General features: G+C 38.2%; 1 protein-coding gene and 1 long non-coding RNA gene across 2 annotated transcripts in view; one reads left to right on the forward strand and one right to left on the reverse strand.

Moving 5' to 3' along the window:
* lrrn2 (leucine rich repeat neuronal 2) overlaps positions 1 to 19,831 on the reverse strand; it is a 50,565-nt gene extending 30,734 nt beyond the window's left edge. Inside the window, exon 1 of the mRNA XM_058791183.1 lies at positions 15,572 to 19,831. The gene's annotated coding sequence lies outside the window, so the exon portion shown is untranslated. The remainder of the gene's footprint in view (positions 1 to 15,571) is intronic.
* On the forward strand, positions 9,616 to 13,024 carry LOC131549215 (uncharacterized). Its single transcript, XR_009273358.1, has 5 exons — positions 9,616 to 10,295; positions 10,398 to 10,457; positions 10,620 to 10,839; positions 11,008 to 11,063; positions 12,496 to 13,024. It is a non-coding gene; the product is annotated as an uncharacterized LOC131549215 (long non-coding RNA).
* Positions 19,832 to 20,292: the final 461 nt, after the last annotated feature.

Raw genomic sequence — 20,292 nt, forward strand, 5'->3', positions numbered from 1 at the left:
CACAGAATTGGAAAAGTCATAAAATTTTAAAACTCCCCTGTGCCTTTAGACATAAATTTATTATTCTATTTGTTAATTCTTTTAGCTGCCAATAGATACTTTGATACTTTGATTTTTTCTTGCGGTACGAAAACAGCTGAAGTATCACAGTAAATATTATCATGATCAGGGATGGGCAGTATTTATGATGCATGTATTTCAAATACTTTTAATATATAAAACAGGATTTTGTCATTTCTATTTGATATTTTTGATGAAAATGGCTTCATATTTTGTATCAAAATACTTCAGTGTTTTGAATTTTTGTAGTTTTAAAATACTGTAAAATACTTTGTAAGAAGTCTACATTATGACATCATAAAAATGCTTATTACACTATTAAAGTGTATGTGTCCTGTATACTTCTATAGCTCTCAGTAGATTCAGTGGTTAGTTACATATTGATCATTTAATAATTGTTCAAATGTTAAAATGTTTTCAACTTCCAAATAGGAGTCCAATGATTGATAAATATTTGATTGCTGAATTTTGTACCCTAATTGAAGTAGCTGTTAGTAGGATCATAATTTTGCATACCATTGCATGAATGACTGCCTGACACACATATTATTATATTTATGATTAACAATCAAATTATGAATTAGTTAGAAACTAGTTGCTGTGAAAACAGGTGCCATCAGTTGTCTTCTTATGAATGACTTGTTTGTCACTTATTGCTGTCATTTGAGTCAGTGTTGCTGATGCAGGCCCTTCGTTACCAAACACCAAGCTAACTAAATTACACTGTTAGACATTTCTGTAATTTCTGCAGTTATTTACTGTATATCACCCAGTATAATACTGCAAATTCCCTTTACAGTAAATAACTGTAATACCCTTTGGATCATGGGAATTTTCTGTGATGTCAGACCCCACATACAGAGACTGTATTTTTAAAATTTGCTGTATACTACTGTATTTGCTGTAACGGCCTCTTTGGCGCCATTCTATTGAGGTTGTTTTATTTTCCTCATTTCTTGCATTTGAATTGACACAATTTGCCCTGCACCCTGTCCATAAAGCCGCAACAGCTTGGGACTGATGCTGCCTTCACTTCAGCTTGTCGTATTCAAGTGCTTTAATGTCGGAAAGAATAAAATGTAGCCTCCCATTTGTTGACAATCATATAAACATTCACTGCGCTATACATGCAGTTTGCTGACAATTCTGGAATTTCGGTCAAATGCTTATTTCACTGCTTATAAAACATACAATATGCTTCGATTGATCCTTCATATCTAGCCTATAAATACACTACTTTAGCAACAAGACAAAGGGATAGTTGTTGTGAGAACAGCATTGACAGCAGCAATGGTTGTCACCACAACCATGTTTAAAATTTATGACCCGCCCAACTCGCAAACTCGGGTATCAAAATTATTTCCCAGTAGTAAATACTACTTGAGAGGCCGTTCACGTCCAATTTCCGATTAGGAAACTCGTATTTACCATAATTCCGATAGTGAACGCAGCATTACTACACTGGACGACATCGCTTGTAATGATTGGAAAATCCGTGTCAGAAACAGCGCGAGCGCTTGGAGTGCATCTGTACGTCAGAAATATACGGGGGCATCACTTTACTGTCCGCATCCACTGTAGATAGTCTAGGCCTATATAATGGGTTCTATATTGTTGTTTTTTATCGAGTCGCGCTGCGCCACTCGTGTCCGAGGAAGACACAGATCCAGCGGGGCAGCACCGCGGGTTTTTCCCGGGGATGAAACAGAGTGGGAGAGTTCCGGAGAACATCTGCTCTGTGTGTAAAATGCACCTTACGAGATAAGACCTGCAAGCAAGATAAAAACATGTACGTTTGTCTGTGTGTTTGTCAGATTTTTGCATACCAGTCTACCTAACCTTAGTAACATTTACCCGTCAACATGGCGGCAACAAATTTACTATGGTAAACTGCTTTGTCAGCTTATTGAATTAGTTACCGAATTAAAATTATTTTTAACGAGCAACGCTTATCTTATATTAACGCTAGGTTAACTAATGTGAAATTTTGTTCAGGTGTTAGTAGTTAATGTTGGCCACCCAGATAGCACACGTACGTCTGCAAGATGTCTGTTAAAGATCTGTTGATCTGGAAAGCATCTGCTGTCTATAAACGTCTGACAGACGTCTGTAAGATGTCAGTTTTACATACACTCCAAATCATAAACATCTTAAAGACATCTAATAGACGTCTATTTGACATCTAAAAGGAGACGTCCTATAGACGTATTGCAGATGAGCAAACAGCCTAAAAAATGCGTCTTGCAGATGTAAATGCAGACATCAAATAGACGTCTCAGAGATGTACGTGTGCTATCAGGGCAGTTGCCTATTGAGGAAATAAAATCGTATGTTATCTAAGTTAAACAAGTTTTATGGCTAGCTGCCTTTTCTATTTTTAGAATTAGTTTATAGTTTTTAATGGAATTTAAGATTTACTGCATTTTTTGTATTTGTGTTTTAAAGGCAACTGCAATGAAGCATCAAGAAAGATGTGGAGCAGCGCCAGCCACCCTGAGACTAACCCTGCGTCCCAATGTTCATACTATCCATCCTAAATAGTATGTGAGACTACAATAAGTGTGTCCCAAAGCATAGTATGTTGAAAAGAGTATGCCAAAAGTCCCCGAATGGTCTACTATTTCAGGTCGATTTTTGAAATGTGGATCCGAGAACACTCTAATGGCTAAAATTGCCCACAATCCCTTGCGCTTTGGCAAAGGATTCAGTCCAGAACTACAAACACGAATAAACAAATACAAACGTGGCGGATGCGCGATCGACCTTTACCCAGATAGCACACGTAAGTCTGCAAGATGTCTGTTAAAGATCTCTTGATCTGGAAAGCATCTGCTGTCTATAAACGTCTGACAGACGTCTGTAAGATGTCAGTTTTATATACATTCTAAATCATAAACATCTTAAAGACATCTAATAGACGTCTATTTGACATCTAAAAGGAGACGTCCTATAGACGTATTGCAGATGAGCAAACACCCTAAAAAATACGTCTTGCAGATGTAAATGCAGACGTCAAATAGACGTCTTCGAGATGTACGTGTGCTATCAGGGTATGTAGAGAGGTTTACAAAAAGGGGTCTGAGTTACTAATAATCAACATTTAAACTGGTAAAAACTATTCCGTGTTATATTTCATCTGCAACAGCACTGTGAACTTTTATAAACATCCATTTAGTCGTTAACGTTTAAATGCATCATTATGCAGAAAACCTGAGCAGAGTTCTCCGAATGAAAGACCCGCGACTGGCAGATCAACGAGCTACTTCTTTTTTTTCTCCAATACGGTAGGAAGTTAAATTAAATGAAATGTGGAGGATGTTAATGTGACAGGATGATTGACAGGCCAGTTTACAGTGACAGGGTGCGTGTAACAGATGCGACATGAGCGGTCCGTTAAAGACGCAGTTGTGTGACGTGATAGTATGTCACAAAGCTTGCCTACTCTTCTACTACACACTCAAAAGTGTGTACTTTACACTCAAAAGAGTACTACACACTCAAAAGAGTACATACTTTAAGGGCGTAGTATAATAGGCACATTGGGACGCAGCATGATAATTAGGGCTGGGAATCGATTCCGAGGCGTTGTGAATCAAGAGGTATCGACTCCTTATTCGGAGCCTTTTTCAGTTCAACAAAGCTTATGGGTGCCTTTCAAATGGAAGGCTGCATGCTACGAAGGCTGCACACATTTAAATTCACGAAAATAAACTGAAAGAATACTGAGATCATCTGAATTTGAGGATGCAACCTTCTGTTTGAGAAGCACCATTCGGCCCCTCATGCTCGATAAAATCCGTAATTACGAGAGTTGTGAGAAAAAAGATCATTCTTTTTTATATATAAAGTCTATTTAATTTTTATTGCCCTTCGCCTCATGCTCGCTAAAAGTGATTAGAAGTCTTTTTCGTTTCCACGAAAAGGTTCTTTCGGATAAATAGTTTTAATGAGCCAGTTCAAAAAAAGAAAAAACGATTCAGAGGTTATTTTACGGTGGATCTAGCTTATGTTGTCCGCAATTTTGAGCACTGCACGACAGAATGATCGAGGGTCTTGATCTTATTTCCATCAAAAATACTATTTTTATTATTATTATTATTATTATTTATTTCTATCAGCCAATGATAATTCTAAAAGAAAACGTCACGAGCATATCAGTGGCCGAGAGTGCATCTGATTGACAGATAAACCACGAGCTCTATCAGTGTTATTGTTAATGTTCTGGTTATTTTGTTCCAGTGTACAGTAGTTTGTTAATTTTGTGCAAAGCACACAGTCAAAGTAAACTTCGTCATTCAGCTGAACTGTGCACATTTATTTTAGACACTTCATGTCTTGTTCAATTCATGCAATAAACAGGGACATGCTGAGCAGTGAGCTATGACTAATTTCATGGGAAAAGCAGACAAAATTACAATTTAAAAATCAATCAGAGCTATAGAAATGTATCGTAATTTTTTACAAATAAAGCTTCATATTATGAGAAGGATACTTTCTACGACCTTTATATCCTGCAGCATGGCGAGATTAGGTTCCTTCAATCTAAAAAAACAAGAATCGAAAACGGAGGAATCGAATCCCATCGATTCCAGAACCAGGAATCGGAATCTGACTCGATCGCAAAAATTTCAGAATCCAACAGCCCTACTGATAATGGTAAGAGAACAAATATGGTTTTGAGAGGTTTGTGTATTCTATATGGAGTTTGCCTTTTAAAAGTGTGCCATTTCTACTACTAGTTTTTCAGAGAAGACATTTCTGTCACTAACAAAGTGGATGGTGAGCAAAGGTGGTGGCCACGTTTTGGAGCAGCACCTGGGTTTTTCAGATGTTTGTCTTTGGCTGTTTGTCTTTTTTCCCCATTATGTTTCTGTTGCCTAAAGATTCTTTGTGAGGATAAATCCAGAGGACACAACATAATGCACTGCAAAACGTCCTAAGACAGGAAAAATGGTGAAGATGCACTGTTCCAGCATTGGAAGACTATATTTGTCAGCGTTATATATGCAGTGTTTTAAATAAAGAATTTGATATTTTGTATTGGTGTCTGTTTTAATTGAATGCCAGTAGTGCCCATGTAGAGTAATGATAAAATGAATTCTATATAAAAATAATCAAATCTAATGAACTCTATATTAAAATGAATGAATTACAGTAGTATACTGATGAATTAGATTTTTTTTAACAGTAATTTAATGTAAAACAGTACAGTTTGCAACTCTAAATCAAATACAGTTTGCTACTGTAAGTCTTAGTTACAGTAACTTTCAGGCAGAGAAAAGCTGTTGCTGTCAAAAATTGTTTACTTAACTGAGTCAGTGTAATGATGAAGGGATAGATAAAATAGGCCAATTGATGGAAGGTTTGCAAAGAAATTTCCTGCTCCCTTGTAAAAGTATTTTTTAGTATTTTTAAAATACAAAAATACAGTAGTTTATATTGATACATGGTGTGGCTGCTGTATTTTGTAGTTTATTTTGATACACTTAAAATTAAGGTATTTGGTATTTTATTTTAAAATACATTTTGATGTATATTTGCCCAGCCCTGATTGTGAAAACATTCATGTTGTTTGAGTGTGCTGTTTCTGTTGTTTAATTCTGTACAGTTTTACAAATAAGAAGAATAATTGTTATATTACATTACATTATCACATTTGGTTTGTTTCAGAGCTCCAAACAAACCAAAACCTTTAAAGTGAATGTACACTTCCATCCAAAAGTTTAGTATGATTTTTGTATTTTTTTGAAAGAAAGCTCTCAAAAACAGTAATATTGTGAAATATTACATAATATAAGTGCTCCAGAATCGTTTCTTAATATTGAAAATCATTGTGCTGCTTCATTTTTTGGTGAAACCATGTAACATTTTTCAAAATGACAAATTCTCAACATTTTTTGTAACAATGTAAAATTTGTTACTGTCTCTTTTGAGCAATTCAATGCATCCTTGCTGAATAAAAGAATGAATTTCTTGTCTTTTAGGTAAAGGAGAGATGACCTTAGATCAGTGGCCACTGTGTCATCTTATAAGGCAGAAAAGGATATTAAAGCCAGCTGATTCACCTAAATATTTGATGAAAAATGAAATGCAGATGTTTGCTTCTGCGTTCCCTTGTAAAGTCCATATCTGCATTTGTTCAATCATGCACAAATAGAGTTACGTAAGTTTGTTTACACTTTTGGCCCAGAAGCTTAATGGACGTGCGTCTGATGGTCTGTGGGGACGTAAACATGCATTCGGCTAACAAACAAGTGCTACTGCTCTTGCACGTAGAAGTCTCACTGAATGCGCAGCGACCCATCTCTTCCATTTCATCCATGCTCTTTGGCCACAAGGGGATGAGGGGTTGTGCGAGCACACAAGCGTGTGCGTGCGATGATGCTGATGGTGGTGATTAAAGGCTTCCATTCCTTTGGGAGATGCGGGGAGGAGTGCCACTTAGTCTCTCACTGGGCGCAGATGGCCCATGGCAGGATGGATCATGTCACATGGTGCCGGGTGAAATGGGGGCAAGGTGTCCCCTCCCTGCTCTTCTCCGCTCGCCGTGTGACCTGTCACCAGCCATCGATGTCAGGTGTCGCTGCAGGGATCAGACTGCTCATTAGGTTTGCCTCAATTTCCTCCACCTTCTTGCACCGAGAGGAACAACATTCAATTTGTGTCAGTCATTAAGCGTTTTATTCCCACTGACACTCCGCAGAGGGTCACACTGCGCTCCTGCTTGCAAAAATGGGAATTACTCATCTTCATAAGAAAGATTTGTATAGTTCCCAGAAAGAAATGCCACCCTCAAAGCGAGGGGACAGCATGTGCAAGAAGGTGAGAGCGTGTGGCCCCAAGTTGTTAACATTCGTTCATTCTGGGAGACCTAAGTATAACTGTCTGCTGTCTAGGGAGGCATTTAGCACTGTCCACTTGGTTTTCATTGTGGTGTGAACATTTTTGCGGTGGATAAATTTAGCTGACTGGCTACCTTGGGGCCGTCAATGCAGCTTAAATCCTGTCTCTCGCTGTATTTGTGTGTCTTAAGCATGTCTTCTGGTAAAATCTGTTTTAGAATTAGTATTCAGTTACAGTCTGATTGGTTACAGAAGGTTATCGTTTTATATAACAATATTTGGAGGCAGGTGGTGGGCTTTTTGTCAATTTATAAACGTTATAAGATCAGCTGGCATATAATAAGATGAGTTTCTTATGTAAATGTCACAACATTTCAGTTTTACATTTTACGAAATATTAATTTGCAGAGTATTTCGCAGTAACTCTTTTCCTGTTAAATGTCACCTACTATGGAGGAATTTATAGTAAATACTACAGTTATGTTTCTTCTCAGGAAATTGAGAAAAGCAATGGTTCACAAGAGAAAAAAAACTTCTGATATCATAATACGCATAGCAACCTTGAAACGTGACTAACGCGGTAATGGAAAACGCGGCGTGCTGAAGTGAGACTGGCCATCCAATTTATGGATATCAGTGTGACCATTATGACTTAAATGGGCTTGGCTTGTGGGAATAATTGCATTTCTATGGTTGAGCAAGGGCATGCCTGAATGTGGTAATAAACATGCATGTTTCCACTATGGCTCAAAAATAGGAGGGGATGTGAACATTATGCTTGAGTAAGACGTGGACTAAAATAGAAGCTATGAATAGTCCTGCACATGGCAGGATGCCATGTACGAATTTTGTTATTATTATGCACCCTGCATATATAGGCAGAAAGATGTATGTTTTATTTAGGATAAGTCTGTACAAGTAAACTGCGTTTTATGCTTATACATTTAATTGCTGTATTTTGAAGTAGGACTACTTGCCATGAAGGGATGCAAATATATGCGTGTCTGTTCAGGATGTTAAGAAATCTGCTCTCTATGGAGGCCGTCACTGCCTTTTGCTCAACAATAAGGATGGCCTGATGGTGTGTGATGGTTTCAGGCCACTTACAGGATGTCTTGCTTGCTGAGTTGACACGTTGTTTCAATGTCTTGAAAACTTTGATGATTTGCATACAGTATGTCACGAAATCAGGTCAAAGTTTATTTACTTATTAATTTGTTCGTTTGTTTATTTCAATGCCATTAACACCAGCTTTTTTGCTAGGGCTAGTAAATATATTTGCATGGCAAGTAGACTACATCATGTCTGACCGAGCCAGCAAAAGACCAAAAAAAAAAAAAAAATCATTGTCTTGAGCTCTGCTTTGCATAAGCCTTGATCTGCTATCATGTTGTCCTCTGTTTATGAGTCACTTCCTTTTAATTTAATATACTGGGGTATCTAATAAATAATTCAGCTGCATACCTTCTGATATTTCACAAATGCCTTGAGCCGTTGGAGCAGACAGCAGCCAGTCTGTCTCACTCTTCCATGTTAGGCCATTCTACAAGGAAAAGTCCATCTGTTCATTTAAGTCCTGGTTTGTTTCTGGAACCGGCACCTTAATGAATGTTAATGACAAATTGTCTAAACATTTTGAAAGCTCAAGGCCAAAAAATAAAACCAGGTTGCCATATCCACTCAGAGTCCCACTTTTGTCTTTCTTTCCTTTATTCTTTCTTTTGTTAATGAATTTCCAAGATGATCAGTTGCTCTGACAGTGCAATCTTCTCGCTCAGCCAGTCTGATGCTGTGATTAGTATTAATTGGACTGAGTCAAAAATGCAGCGATGACCCCGGCTAAGCTGCCTGTGAGAGCAATTAATGAGAAGAGATGTCTTAGTATTCATAACCGAGCTCACTTGAGAAGAGAGGAAGAAATTTTGCAGGACAAAGCAGACTATTTTTGTGGGGGGTTTTTCTAGCGGCAGGCCTTTTTTAATGAACTGTTCTATTGCTATAGGCGAGCAAGGATATATTTAAGAATTTAGGAGAAAGTATGCATAATGTGGTTATTGAAGCAAGTTCTTTTGACTTCCTCATTAAGAAAGACACAAATTTCTTTATTTAAAAAAAATGTTTTATCTCTCGTCTCTGTGTCACATTGCTAAAGTATGTTCACACAAACTAAGCCGCCTTTTCTCTTGTTTGTACAGGCAAATTCATTTTTCTCTATGTCCAAATGAGTTCAGATGTAATGCTCTCAAATGACAGTGTGAATCAGACAACAAGCATTGTGAGTTGAAAAGTGAAGTCATAAAAGATTTGATTCAACCAACAGCGAGAGTAAACAATTTTCTACAAAACAGCTCAAAATCTTTATAGCTTGCTGCAGTGCAGGATAAGATTAAAAACTCATTGTCAAATGAAAGTGTTTCAACCGGAGCGACGTGTCGTTTCTATTTTGTGGTTTTTCTTATTTTGTGCTTTCTCTGAAATGACATTCATGCCTTTTGAGTCAGTGTAATGGGTGTGTTAACATCACACACTAAAAAATGGCTTTTCAGTTCCTTAAAAACAATGATTTACTGTCCTAATAATTTTTTTTATATTTTTTAAATTAAAACCATGCATTATTATCAACCTGGTCTCATAAAAATACGTACGTTACCTCTGCGCACTTTTTGTGCGACACCGTTTTACGTACCTTGCTGCACGTTTCGCCGCAGTTTCAAATAGAAATGTCCACTGAGTGGCGCTAAAACACAGGTTCAATATGTAAACCCTGGCACGTTTTTATTATGTAGATATTGGTACGTATTGCTGTTTTTTTTATTACGTTGCTTCAGATACTATTGCGGCGGTTCAGAATTCAAATATCCGGAGACTGTCGCTAAAGGTTAATGCTCTATCGTGTTGGAAATATGCCCTACACCAAATCCAGCCCTAAACCTACCCGATAGTGTTAACAAATGCAAAACTGATATAAAAACATATTAGCTGATGCAACTGTGCTATTTGAACTTCCTTTTACGCAGATTTTAAATGCTTTGTAGAACCGTAGTTACACGGGATTCAAACCGGTGCTTCTCGTCTCCGTCCGTCTCCGTACTCCGTGAACTACCGAACAAACTTATCATCTATGAAAACCCATATATATGAAGCCGGATGTGTGCGATGCTAACGTTCAAAAGCATCAGTTTTCAAATCTCCCAGCATATTAATATTGTTTTGAAGTTATATCATGATATTCTTCAAGTAATTGTGCGAAAATTACGCTTTATTAATCGCAACTCTGTAAATTTGTGTGAAAGTGTTCATTTATTTTGGAAACTGCAGTGATATGTACTTATTGCTACGTATTTCATGTCACGCTAAAAAGTGCACCCAGGTACATAAATGCCATGAGACCAGGTAGATTATTATTCAAGTATATATTGAAACCATGAAATATTTTTAAATATACATACTAAAAGAGCAATATTTAATGACATCAAATATTTTTTTTCATTGCAGAAAAAAGAAAACAGTCCGATGAATAATAGTTGAACTGACCCGAGGTTTTGCTCTTTTCTGGTAAGTCTACAGTGTATGAAAAAAAACATTGTTGTGCTGCGCTATGATATGAAATGTTAATGGCTGACTGTTTGATAAATCTGTTTGGTTTGTTTTATTGTCACCGTTTGCGTTCATCATCACGCTACAAGATGGCAGACTGATGTGTTTGCTTATTCACAGATATGCCCTTGAGGCTTGTGAGCAGTGCTCTGTCTTCACCTCCTTCTTCAGATGTATCCTTACCACTCTCAGCACAAAACATGTTCAATTCTGACAGCAGTGCGTCCTATATGCCTATGCAGATATGATGCACAACATACTTGCTCTTATTTGTCTTTATGTAGGGTGCCTGTGAGGCCATGAATTCGTATGAGCTACACAGAGGAGACATCACATCCCGGTCCTGTCTTTCACTTTGATTCAATTTGATTTCTTTGCTCCTTTAGCTGATTTGTTTGTATATGTGCTTACAGAAATGCAGCGCACTGACAGAGCAGTGAGTCTGGGTGCGTGTGCGGTGATGGGCTGTGTTGTGACAGTGCAATTTTTTTCTTTCTCTTTGAGACAGATGTCTGTGATCTTTCCTGCCCTGAGTTCATCTGCCCTCTTCAGCGAGCATAAGAGGTGAAGTCCAGCAGCCCTTTTGACCCTATTAGGCATACGTTCGTTCACATTCGTGCACATCCGCACATACACGTGGCTCATTTGCTGTACTGTTGTTTCCCAGCAGTCAGGAGTGAGCCCTTGCCCATGGATCACTGAGCCAAGCCTGCTTTTTAGATAGAGAGAGAGAATAGGGAAGAGGAATGGAGAGGTGCACCTTAAGATGAATGTCTAGCCTGCTGTGAGATTATGCACATAAAAAAAAATATATATAAAAAAAAGCAACAGGGAATCAACTTGAATGTGGACAGACTTTGTGTGCATGTCATTATGGTTGGGAATCGTACAGAAAAATCTGTTCTGATCACTTAATCATTCCATTAATTATTTTTTAGTACTTCCCCTCCCGAAATTTCAACCAAACTAAATTAAACCAAAATATGGAACGGCCAATTAGTACTATTAGTACAATAAAGAAGTATTTTATGCTCACCAAGTCTGCATTTATTTGATATAAATATAGTAAAAATAGAAATTTTCCAACTGAATATGTTTTATAATGCAATTTATCCCTGTGATGGCGAAGGTGAATATTGAATTTTTGTGTTAAATGTGATACTATTTTTGTTCCAGATTTATTTGATGAATAGAATATATATATATATATATATATATATATATATATATAAATAGAACATTTATTTGAAGTAGAAATATTCTGGAACATTATAAATGTCTATATATACAAATCTATCTTTTTTCTTCCATATCTGTGAAAAAATTTTGATGTTCAATAACCATCAACAGAATGAAAATTGTGAAAATCATTCAGTTCCAGTATTGTTTCAAAAATGGGAAAAGCTCTGAAAAGTTCTTGATTCCCAACCCTGGAAAAAAAAAAAATGCGATGTCATCATGTACTACATATAAACTTTATATTTCTTTTTCAGGAGTTTTTCCACTCTCCACATCAAATCCATTGCCTTTTGTTGCTATAAATTTTTATTAAGGCCAGTTTAATAGGGATTATCTCAAATTGTTCACAGGCCAATCCATGATAATAAAAGGGGATTACAGCAGCTAGATGGCAGGGATGTTCATGGAATGATGATAAGTTAAACAAGACGTCACACGCACAAGTCTTAATTTGGTTTGAGGCTCTTGCGTGTCATTGTCAACCATACGGAACGAGAGCCATTTGCATGTGGTAAACAGCACAAGACTGTTTCCTTTGTGGCAGATCAATGAACATAATCGACCCTGCCGTTATAGTCAAATGGGCATGTCTTTGCAACAGCAGATATATCAGCTAAGCAGCACCTTGCCTGTCTCAACTTCTTAATGTTGGAAACATCTGCCCTCACTGAAGACTCATCTGTAAGGGGACGGAGGGATGTGCTGCATAAATTTTCTCCCATCACTCACCCTTTCATTCTCTCCCTTCCTTCCACAGTCTCGCCTCTGTATCTCTTTCTCGCACTCGGAGGCATCTGTTCTGTCATACCCTACGCCTCATTAGCGATGCTAACACGAGGAGGATTTAACAGATGTTTATGACAAACCAGCTCACACTTACCTGCAGGATGAAGACATTAAAAGACCTACAAGATCACAAAACTCCTCCTAAAAGACCACACATGCCTCAAAGCCAGCACAGAGTGGCGGGCTAGCAGGCTGAGGAGTTAGAGCATTGTATTTGTATTTGTAAGGTAACCCTTAGTAATTGTTTGCAGCTGTATAGTCAGCCCCTAGTGTTTTTATTTTTAGAAAGCAGAGCTCTGGCAGCGATTCGCCCTTCGGTGGGGGCTCTTGTCTTATGCTCAACGTGAAGTGGTTGTTGACAGTGTTCTGTAGGTCTGGGCTTACACCGCTGTCACCTTTGAAAAACATTGGAATGGTCTCTTTAAAAGGCAATTATTAGCAGACAGCAGTGGTCAAGAGTGTTATTCTATAGGTGGAATCGGTAGGGAACATGTCAAGTAGGGGTGTTTATGATTACAGTTTGTTCTCAGAGTAACTGAACATATTTCCTTTAGAATCATATCTTTAGTATGATATGATCATATGTGTATAGATAGAAAAATAGATGAATAAATGGATTGATAGTTTTGTGTGTGTGTGTGTGTGTGTTAAATATGAATTTATTTATCAAAGCACCATTTCTTGGCCAGTCAGTAACTCAAGAAGGAACCACTCCAACCGATTCAATAAATCAGCTTGACTCAAATCAGTAACTCGAGAGTTTGAGACTAATTGAATGAATTATAGCTCATGTGAGTCATTGGTATTTTAATAGGTAACTCTCACTTTTTTCTTGCTACTTGTACATTATTTAGCTTTTAGAGTCACTGTTTGAATCCACTTTGGATCCTTTTTTTTTTTCTTTTCTAATGGAGACGAAGAGTATGAGCTGAGCTCAAATAAATTGCCTCTCATTTAGATTACCTTTGGATCTAGATGAGATGAGAAGCATGATAAAGGTTGATTTAGAATACAATAGATGTGAGCATTATGAAATCCAGACATCTGTGGTTTCAATGTGAATATGAGTTTAACAAATTTGTTTTCAGAACAAGCAAAAGAACTTAAACTAAAAAAGAACATAATTTACTATCTACTGCATATAGAGTACATTGGGACCGTCAGTCTAGCTAAATCATTAATTAGACGCAATTCAAGGGTCATGGTATTTTTCACTGAATTAAATTTAAAAAGCCATGACTCAGAATTTATTGTTGTAGGTAAACATACTCTATTAGGTTGGGTTAAGTTTGCTTCGTAAAAAGGACGTCTTGAGTAGTTATGAACTATATAAAGCCACTAAATGATGAGAATCTGTAAAGATAATAATGTTTACAGTGATGCACTGTCAGAGACCGTAGAGCTCCCTCATGCAAGAAGAAGTGTATATTTGCATTCAGTAATCATGCCCATACACAGCACTGAGGGCTAATCAACATTGCGATAAACAAACTATGCAATTATCTTTCCAGTCTAGTTGTCAGGACAAGTCATGTGTTTAATTTCTTGGTATGACTTATTAAGAATTTATTCATTGATGTCTGGGTGCATTTTTATGAGCTGTCAGAATATTTTTCATCGCAAATTGGATTGTGATTCACTGTCATCAACATCCCATGTCCAAAACTCATTTTAGGGCTATTATTTATTTATTTTTGAGGTCACATGGAAATGTGTATCTTTAGGGGAAAAATATTAGTCTATAGCCTAATATAATAATTTAAAAAAAATAAATAAATAAAAACTTTGTTATTTTAGTCAACGTTAGCTTTTATTAATGCACGTTCCTGGTCTCAGTTTACACAATTCATTGGACGTTTTTTCCAAATGATACAATCTTTTAAAGCTTGTAGCAAACTTGCCTCTGAAACGGAAGCTGCCTTCCTTTTTGGCTGACGTCACTAAGTACCTCGGTCCTTTTATTTTTCAAACCCTTCTTTCCAACTTTTTTTTGGCTCTATTTCTCTTTTGCAGAGTAAAACAGGTTGCGATCTGCTTTTTCCCTTAGCGTGTGCGTTTCCTTGGCGGTCCCTCTAGTAATTGGTTTAGTTGAATTCTTTATTTAGCTACAAACCAGCAACAACCACACAGCTATTCATACGAAATACATATGAGCATCATCTAATGTATTTATCACACCCAATCTGTCCTCATCGCTCTCTCTCGGAGCCGCATAATGCACCGGACACCTGCCAACACTCTCACGTGTGTTGGTCCAATCTTCCAGGATGACACCCACACGCGCACGCTTCCTCCCCACACATGAAGAGGCAGAGAAGGATTAGCACCGTGAGCTGACACTCCTCAGAGGAAAGAGTGTGGAGGAGGACATCAACAATAGGCTCGCTGTGGAGAAGCAGAACGCGCACGCTAGCTTCTGCAAATTCAACTGCGACAGCGGCAGCCGCGCGACGCGGACACGGATAGCAACAGCAGGGAGGAGGAAGAGGAGGAGAGAGGAAGAGAGGGAGGGAGAGTTTCTGGATACTGATCACTTCAATGAAATGACAGATGCGTTCCCCCACATCCACACAAACGCGCACGCACACTGCGTTATCCTTATTTTCGCAAAGCTCTGGCTGTGGAATTTCAATGCGACATGAAGCGTCTCTCTCTCTCTCTCACACACACACACACACTCTCTCTCTCTCTATCTCTCTCTCTCTCTCTCAAGCTAATGTGTGAGTCAGTGCTACTCTATCCCGATGTGCTCTGCATGCTGACCATAACTGCCATGCAGCGTGGAAAAGTCTCGACCTGTCAGTGCAACGCACAACTTGAGCCGCGTTTCAAACTATCGACACCAGATCTTGTGACACAACACCACTGGATTAATTCTTAAATATCGAAGAATTACCCGCTTAGGTTAATTTGTGACAGGTTGTTCTCTGCTGGAATCATTTTCTGCCCTTTCTTGTGTCAACACCACTAGAGAAGCATCTGCAGTGCGCGTTCAAATGCAACGCGTAAAAATTTCGGTCTTCAGAGAAAATGATAAACTTCCCTACCGTTAAGAGATGGGCCATTTCATGGTACATCTCGGTCTCTTCTTCCTCTTTTTCTTCTTTCCTTTATGTTGTCGTCACGTTTTTTCTCGTTTTCCTTCTTGACGTTAGTCAATCAACCTGTATCCTCTCTTAGATTGTGTTTTAGCGCACCGCCCTGGGTCTCATGCAGACGCTTTGTACGCACCTGCCTTAAACTCAGCTCTATTTCTGACACTGTGTAGGCGATCTACAGAGGACGGATCTGTGTGTTCTCCGATCTCTCTCTCTCTCTCTCTCTCTCTCTCTCTCGTCTGTGTGTGGCTGTTGCTGTCAGTGGCTTACGTACTTGAGCAAGAGACGAAGTGGAGGCAGGCATCTCTCTCTCTCTCTCTTTCTCTCTGCCCTTACCATGCAGCCCCACCTCCTCCTTTTAGAAGTCTCCTATTCTTGCCCCCAACCCCTTTGCAGAATGCTGTATTTCCCCTCTCTCCATTTTTTTTCTCTCACTGCCAGAACAGTATATGAAACCTATTATTATCACATTATATATTATAAATACATGTTTTATCACTTGCCTCTTTATCATGTAACTCAGCTGCAATAGTCACTTGATGGTCTCCTGCCCCGCAGCAGCCCTTGTATGTGAAGGACTGACTTTGATTTTGTTTGGTTAATGGAATGCTTTCATAGGGCTTGTAGACAAATCCAGTCACAGTTCCCATTTCCTGTGGACAAGGGATGACATATTTAATGGCCATATTGGATGGAGCACCACTGGGTTAGAGTCTTTTAAAAATCACTAACCTGGGAGCTAAATTGGTGTTTCTGTACAATCCAATTTGTTCATTTTCATACGATATGCTCACGCCTCGCTGAAGGTTGAGGTTAGGGTTCAGTTTTATCTATCTATCTATCTGTCTGTCTCTGTCTGTCCGTCCCTTTGTTTGTGTAGAATTGTAATTTTTAAATTGGAATTGCATTCTCAATTAAATTCTGAACAACTCACATCCTAGATGTCTAGCAAACTCTGCAATGACCTTTAAGCCTGTTCTGACTTGATTGTGCTATACCTTTTTTTAATAATCAAACTTGTTTTTTTTTCCAGTGCAGAATTTCATAATCACAAAAAATCCTGTAGACCTCAACATTTCAGATTTTTTTTTTTCTTTAAGTAAGATTTTGTCAAGCCAATATTCGAAGTCAGTCTTAATGAACTTTCCTTTTCAAGATACTGTTATATCAGTATAAAGGCGTGCCGACCAACTGTATGATTAAGTTTCAAATCCAGGCAATGCTTTAGTCTATATGAGCCATACGTAGTCAGTGTTACACAATATTTTCACCAAGAATGCTGTATTAAATTTCAATGAGATTGCAATAGAGCGGAGCCTTTCTCAATTTAGAAGCATTTCACAAGTTTTCTTGTGATAATGATTTTTTTATTGCCATCTCGGGCATGATGAATGAATGTGTCTGTGGCATGTCTACAGGAATATCCATTATGTGGTGCCGTGACACGATGCTTGGATCCGTGCTGTAGAAAATGCTCACACGACCAGCTTTGACATCAATTAAACAGCCTTACAGATCAGGGACATGTGGAGCAGCCAAACGCTCGTCTCCACGAGGACACATCACCCGGGAGAGCTGGATCAGAGCACAGGAGGGATCACAGTTCGCTAAAAGTGCTTAGTCTCTTGCTGTGGCCAAAATGGCACGATGATTTGTCCTGTGCCAGTTTGAGCGTGAGTGTTTGATCGATAACCCGTGCCTTACCATCATTATTCTGATGTCTATTTGAATGGATGAGAGGAGGCAGGCAAAGAAAAGAGAACAGTGTGGTGGAGGGTGTAATAAGCGTGAGTCTGAAGACTGAAGAGCGTGGAAATTGAATGGCAGTGGATCCAGGGCCAAGCTCTTGAAGTGGCTGAGTTTTAACCCAGGGCTCTCCTATAACCATATGTCATCTTGTTGCTCGCGCAGATGCTGCTCAAACCAGTTATTATTTGACAAGTGCTACTGGCCAAAATTGACCAGCCTGGCCTTTTTGCCATTACATTTTAGAAGTGGTCAAGCAGCTGATCATGACTCTGTACAGGAGAAAATGATTTCTGGGGGCCAATGAGGCTAAGCTGCTGTCTGCGATCCTCGCGGCTCCCATTTTCCATTGCTATCATCTCGAGCATGTAATTTCAAAACTTGTAACAACACAGTGGGCTTAGTAATCAAAGCTCTTACGGACGTAGCACGAACAGCAGATGAGTTTCCAATCTGTGCCAATTGCAGCGCTTGGATATATATCACATAAAAACAATCAACAGAGCGTTGTATATGACAGGCTGAGATGACAATGACAGGGCAGAAAGCCATGCAGACATTAAATGTGAGAGATATGGTGCCCTGAGGAAGCAAAGCAGGCTATTTTTCAAATAGACAATTAAAAAGTGGGACTGAGCACGTCACTGAAATGCTGTTTTTCTTAATAGTCAAGTTGACCTTTGTTTCGCATGGGCACATTTCAAAATAGCTGACATGACAGAGAAGAGAACATAGGTCATTTGCACATCAATGGCTAACAGTCTCAGTAAGCTATGGGAGAATGAACCTTTTTATGCACAAGTGAACATCTTCAAAATATACAATGCTTTTTTACATATGGCCTGGTCATAATGTTTTTGTTTTTATCCTGCTGTAAACAAAGTGGTGTAGAAAAAAATTTCACTTGGAAATTGCTAGTAAAATTCACAATTAATTACAAAGAAACAGCAACAACTAACACATTAAATGTGAAACTTTGACGTAGAAAGACTGAAATGGTATTTTCTTGTAAAACACACTCCAGTAATTTTGGTTTTATTTACAACTTTAATTTTCTTTTCTTTTTTTTTTAACTACATCATTCCAAACTCTCGGGTTCAGTTTTAAATATTTGTAGACAAATATTTAAGTCAAATATTTGTAGACTGTTGCAAATTGTTAGCTGCATACAAAAAGAAAAATAAAGTTAATTAAGCCCTGACAAAAATAAAATTTGAAAGACAGTTTAAAAAAAACAAAAACAAGTTTTGATGAAAATGAACACAAGTTTAGTGATGTGGACATTACCAAATGCTTGTATTAGTTTGTGGCTAAACTTTTCCCTCATTTTTCTCTGCCTTTACAAGCATGACACCATAGTGAAAGTGTCTGGATTTGAATCTGCTCTCTCTGTTGACATTTGATTTTAAATTTTCTTCTGGGTTGGAAGGACAAGCATGGCAGAGACAAAACTCATGCATCAGAGACTCTGGTGGCTGGAGAGCCCGCAACTTCTGCATGATGGATAAAGCTGCTTTTTCTCCAATCATCCTCCTTGACTGAGTGCTGGGTTGAGTGATGTTGGTATCGGTTTGGTTCTGTGACTATGATAAAAGAGCCATCTCATCTTACTCATGGCCCAGTTCAGATTGCATTTCCTTCTCCCACTGAAGATGAATCCTGGGTTATGGCTGCTGATGCTGATCGAACAGTGAGGAAGATGCTCTCGGTTTCTTAAAAAAGACTTTCAGACGAATACTGCAACCTTCTTGCTACATTGCAAATATGATATTTTGATCCTGGCAAAGCTGAATCATTATACTTGTTAAAGACTTGTTATTATGTATAAACATTCACTGATGTCTGCAACTAAAAATCATTCACACCCTTTTCACACTTCAGATTTTGGGATGTTTCTCTATGTCTTTAAAAATTCTAATTTATCTGACACAGAAAGGAGATTTTGGTTTGGTATTTGGAACTTTTTCATATGTAAGTGTTATTGTGAAAAAAATATTCCTATTACAATTGAACATAACTGTCTATATTTACTGTAATATATACACCAAGTTCTGGCATGAAACTCTAGATGGCGCAGTCTGATAGATCTAACTCAATATGTCATAATGACATCATTATCACATGGAACAGCTGATTGGTTCTCTCCTGTATCGGTAGCCTATGAGCTCGCTGCTCAACATTTAAATACTTGGCAGTGTTTGCTGTTTGCTGTAGCAGTTAGCAGCGTACTTCATAAACCCTCCACCTTCCCCAGCTCCACCTGTATAGATCTGCTACGGGGTGATCATGTATGCTATGGGGGTTATTTCATGTATGTTATATGTGCAGCAGCAGTATTTCTTACATGCTTACAGCAGCATGTTGTGGATGTATTGGCAGTAGCAAGTCTCGATACTTGCTCTGCCACAGCAGCAGCAGCGTAGCAGATCTATTCTGCCAAGACCAAATACATTGTTATGTACATTACCATTCCAATCCCTCCGATAGTTATGACAGAAATATATTTCTCTTTAGAAATCTTTGATGAATAGAGTGTGTAAAATAACAACATTTATTTGAAATGCCAGTGTTTTGTAACACTAATGTATTTAATGTCATCTTTGATCATTTAATGTGTCATTGCTGAATCAAAAATTAATTGAAAAAAAATGAATGAATGAAAATCTTACTGACCTCAGAATTTTAAATGGGGTGTATACATACTCTTTTTCTAGGCAGTAACTGTTCAGAAATGTTCAGTAGCTGTCTTGTAGTCCAGTCTGTAATGTATATGCCTACATATAAACCAATTTTTAAAAATAAAACTACCATGAGAAATATAAGTGACAACAAGCTCCTCTACCCCAGACTGCTCTATTTGTCCGATTCAGCCCACAGCTCTACTGATCATGCCACCGTCTCATACACTGTCGTTTTGCTGGGCT

This window comes from Onychostoma macrolepis, chromosome 11 (genome assembly GCF_012432095.1).
Source record: "Onychostoma macrolepis isolate SWU-2019 chromosome 11, ASM1243209v1, whole genome shotgun sequence".
NCBI classification, from domain to species: domain Eukaryota; kingdom Metazoa; phylum Chordata; class Actinopteri; order Cypriniformes; family Cyprinidae; genus Onychostoma; species Onychostoma macrolepis.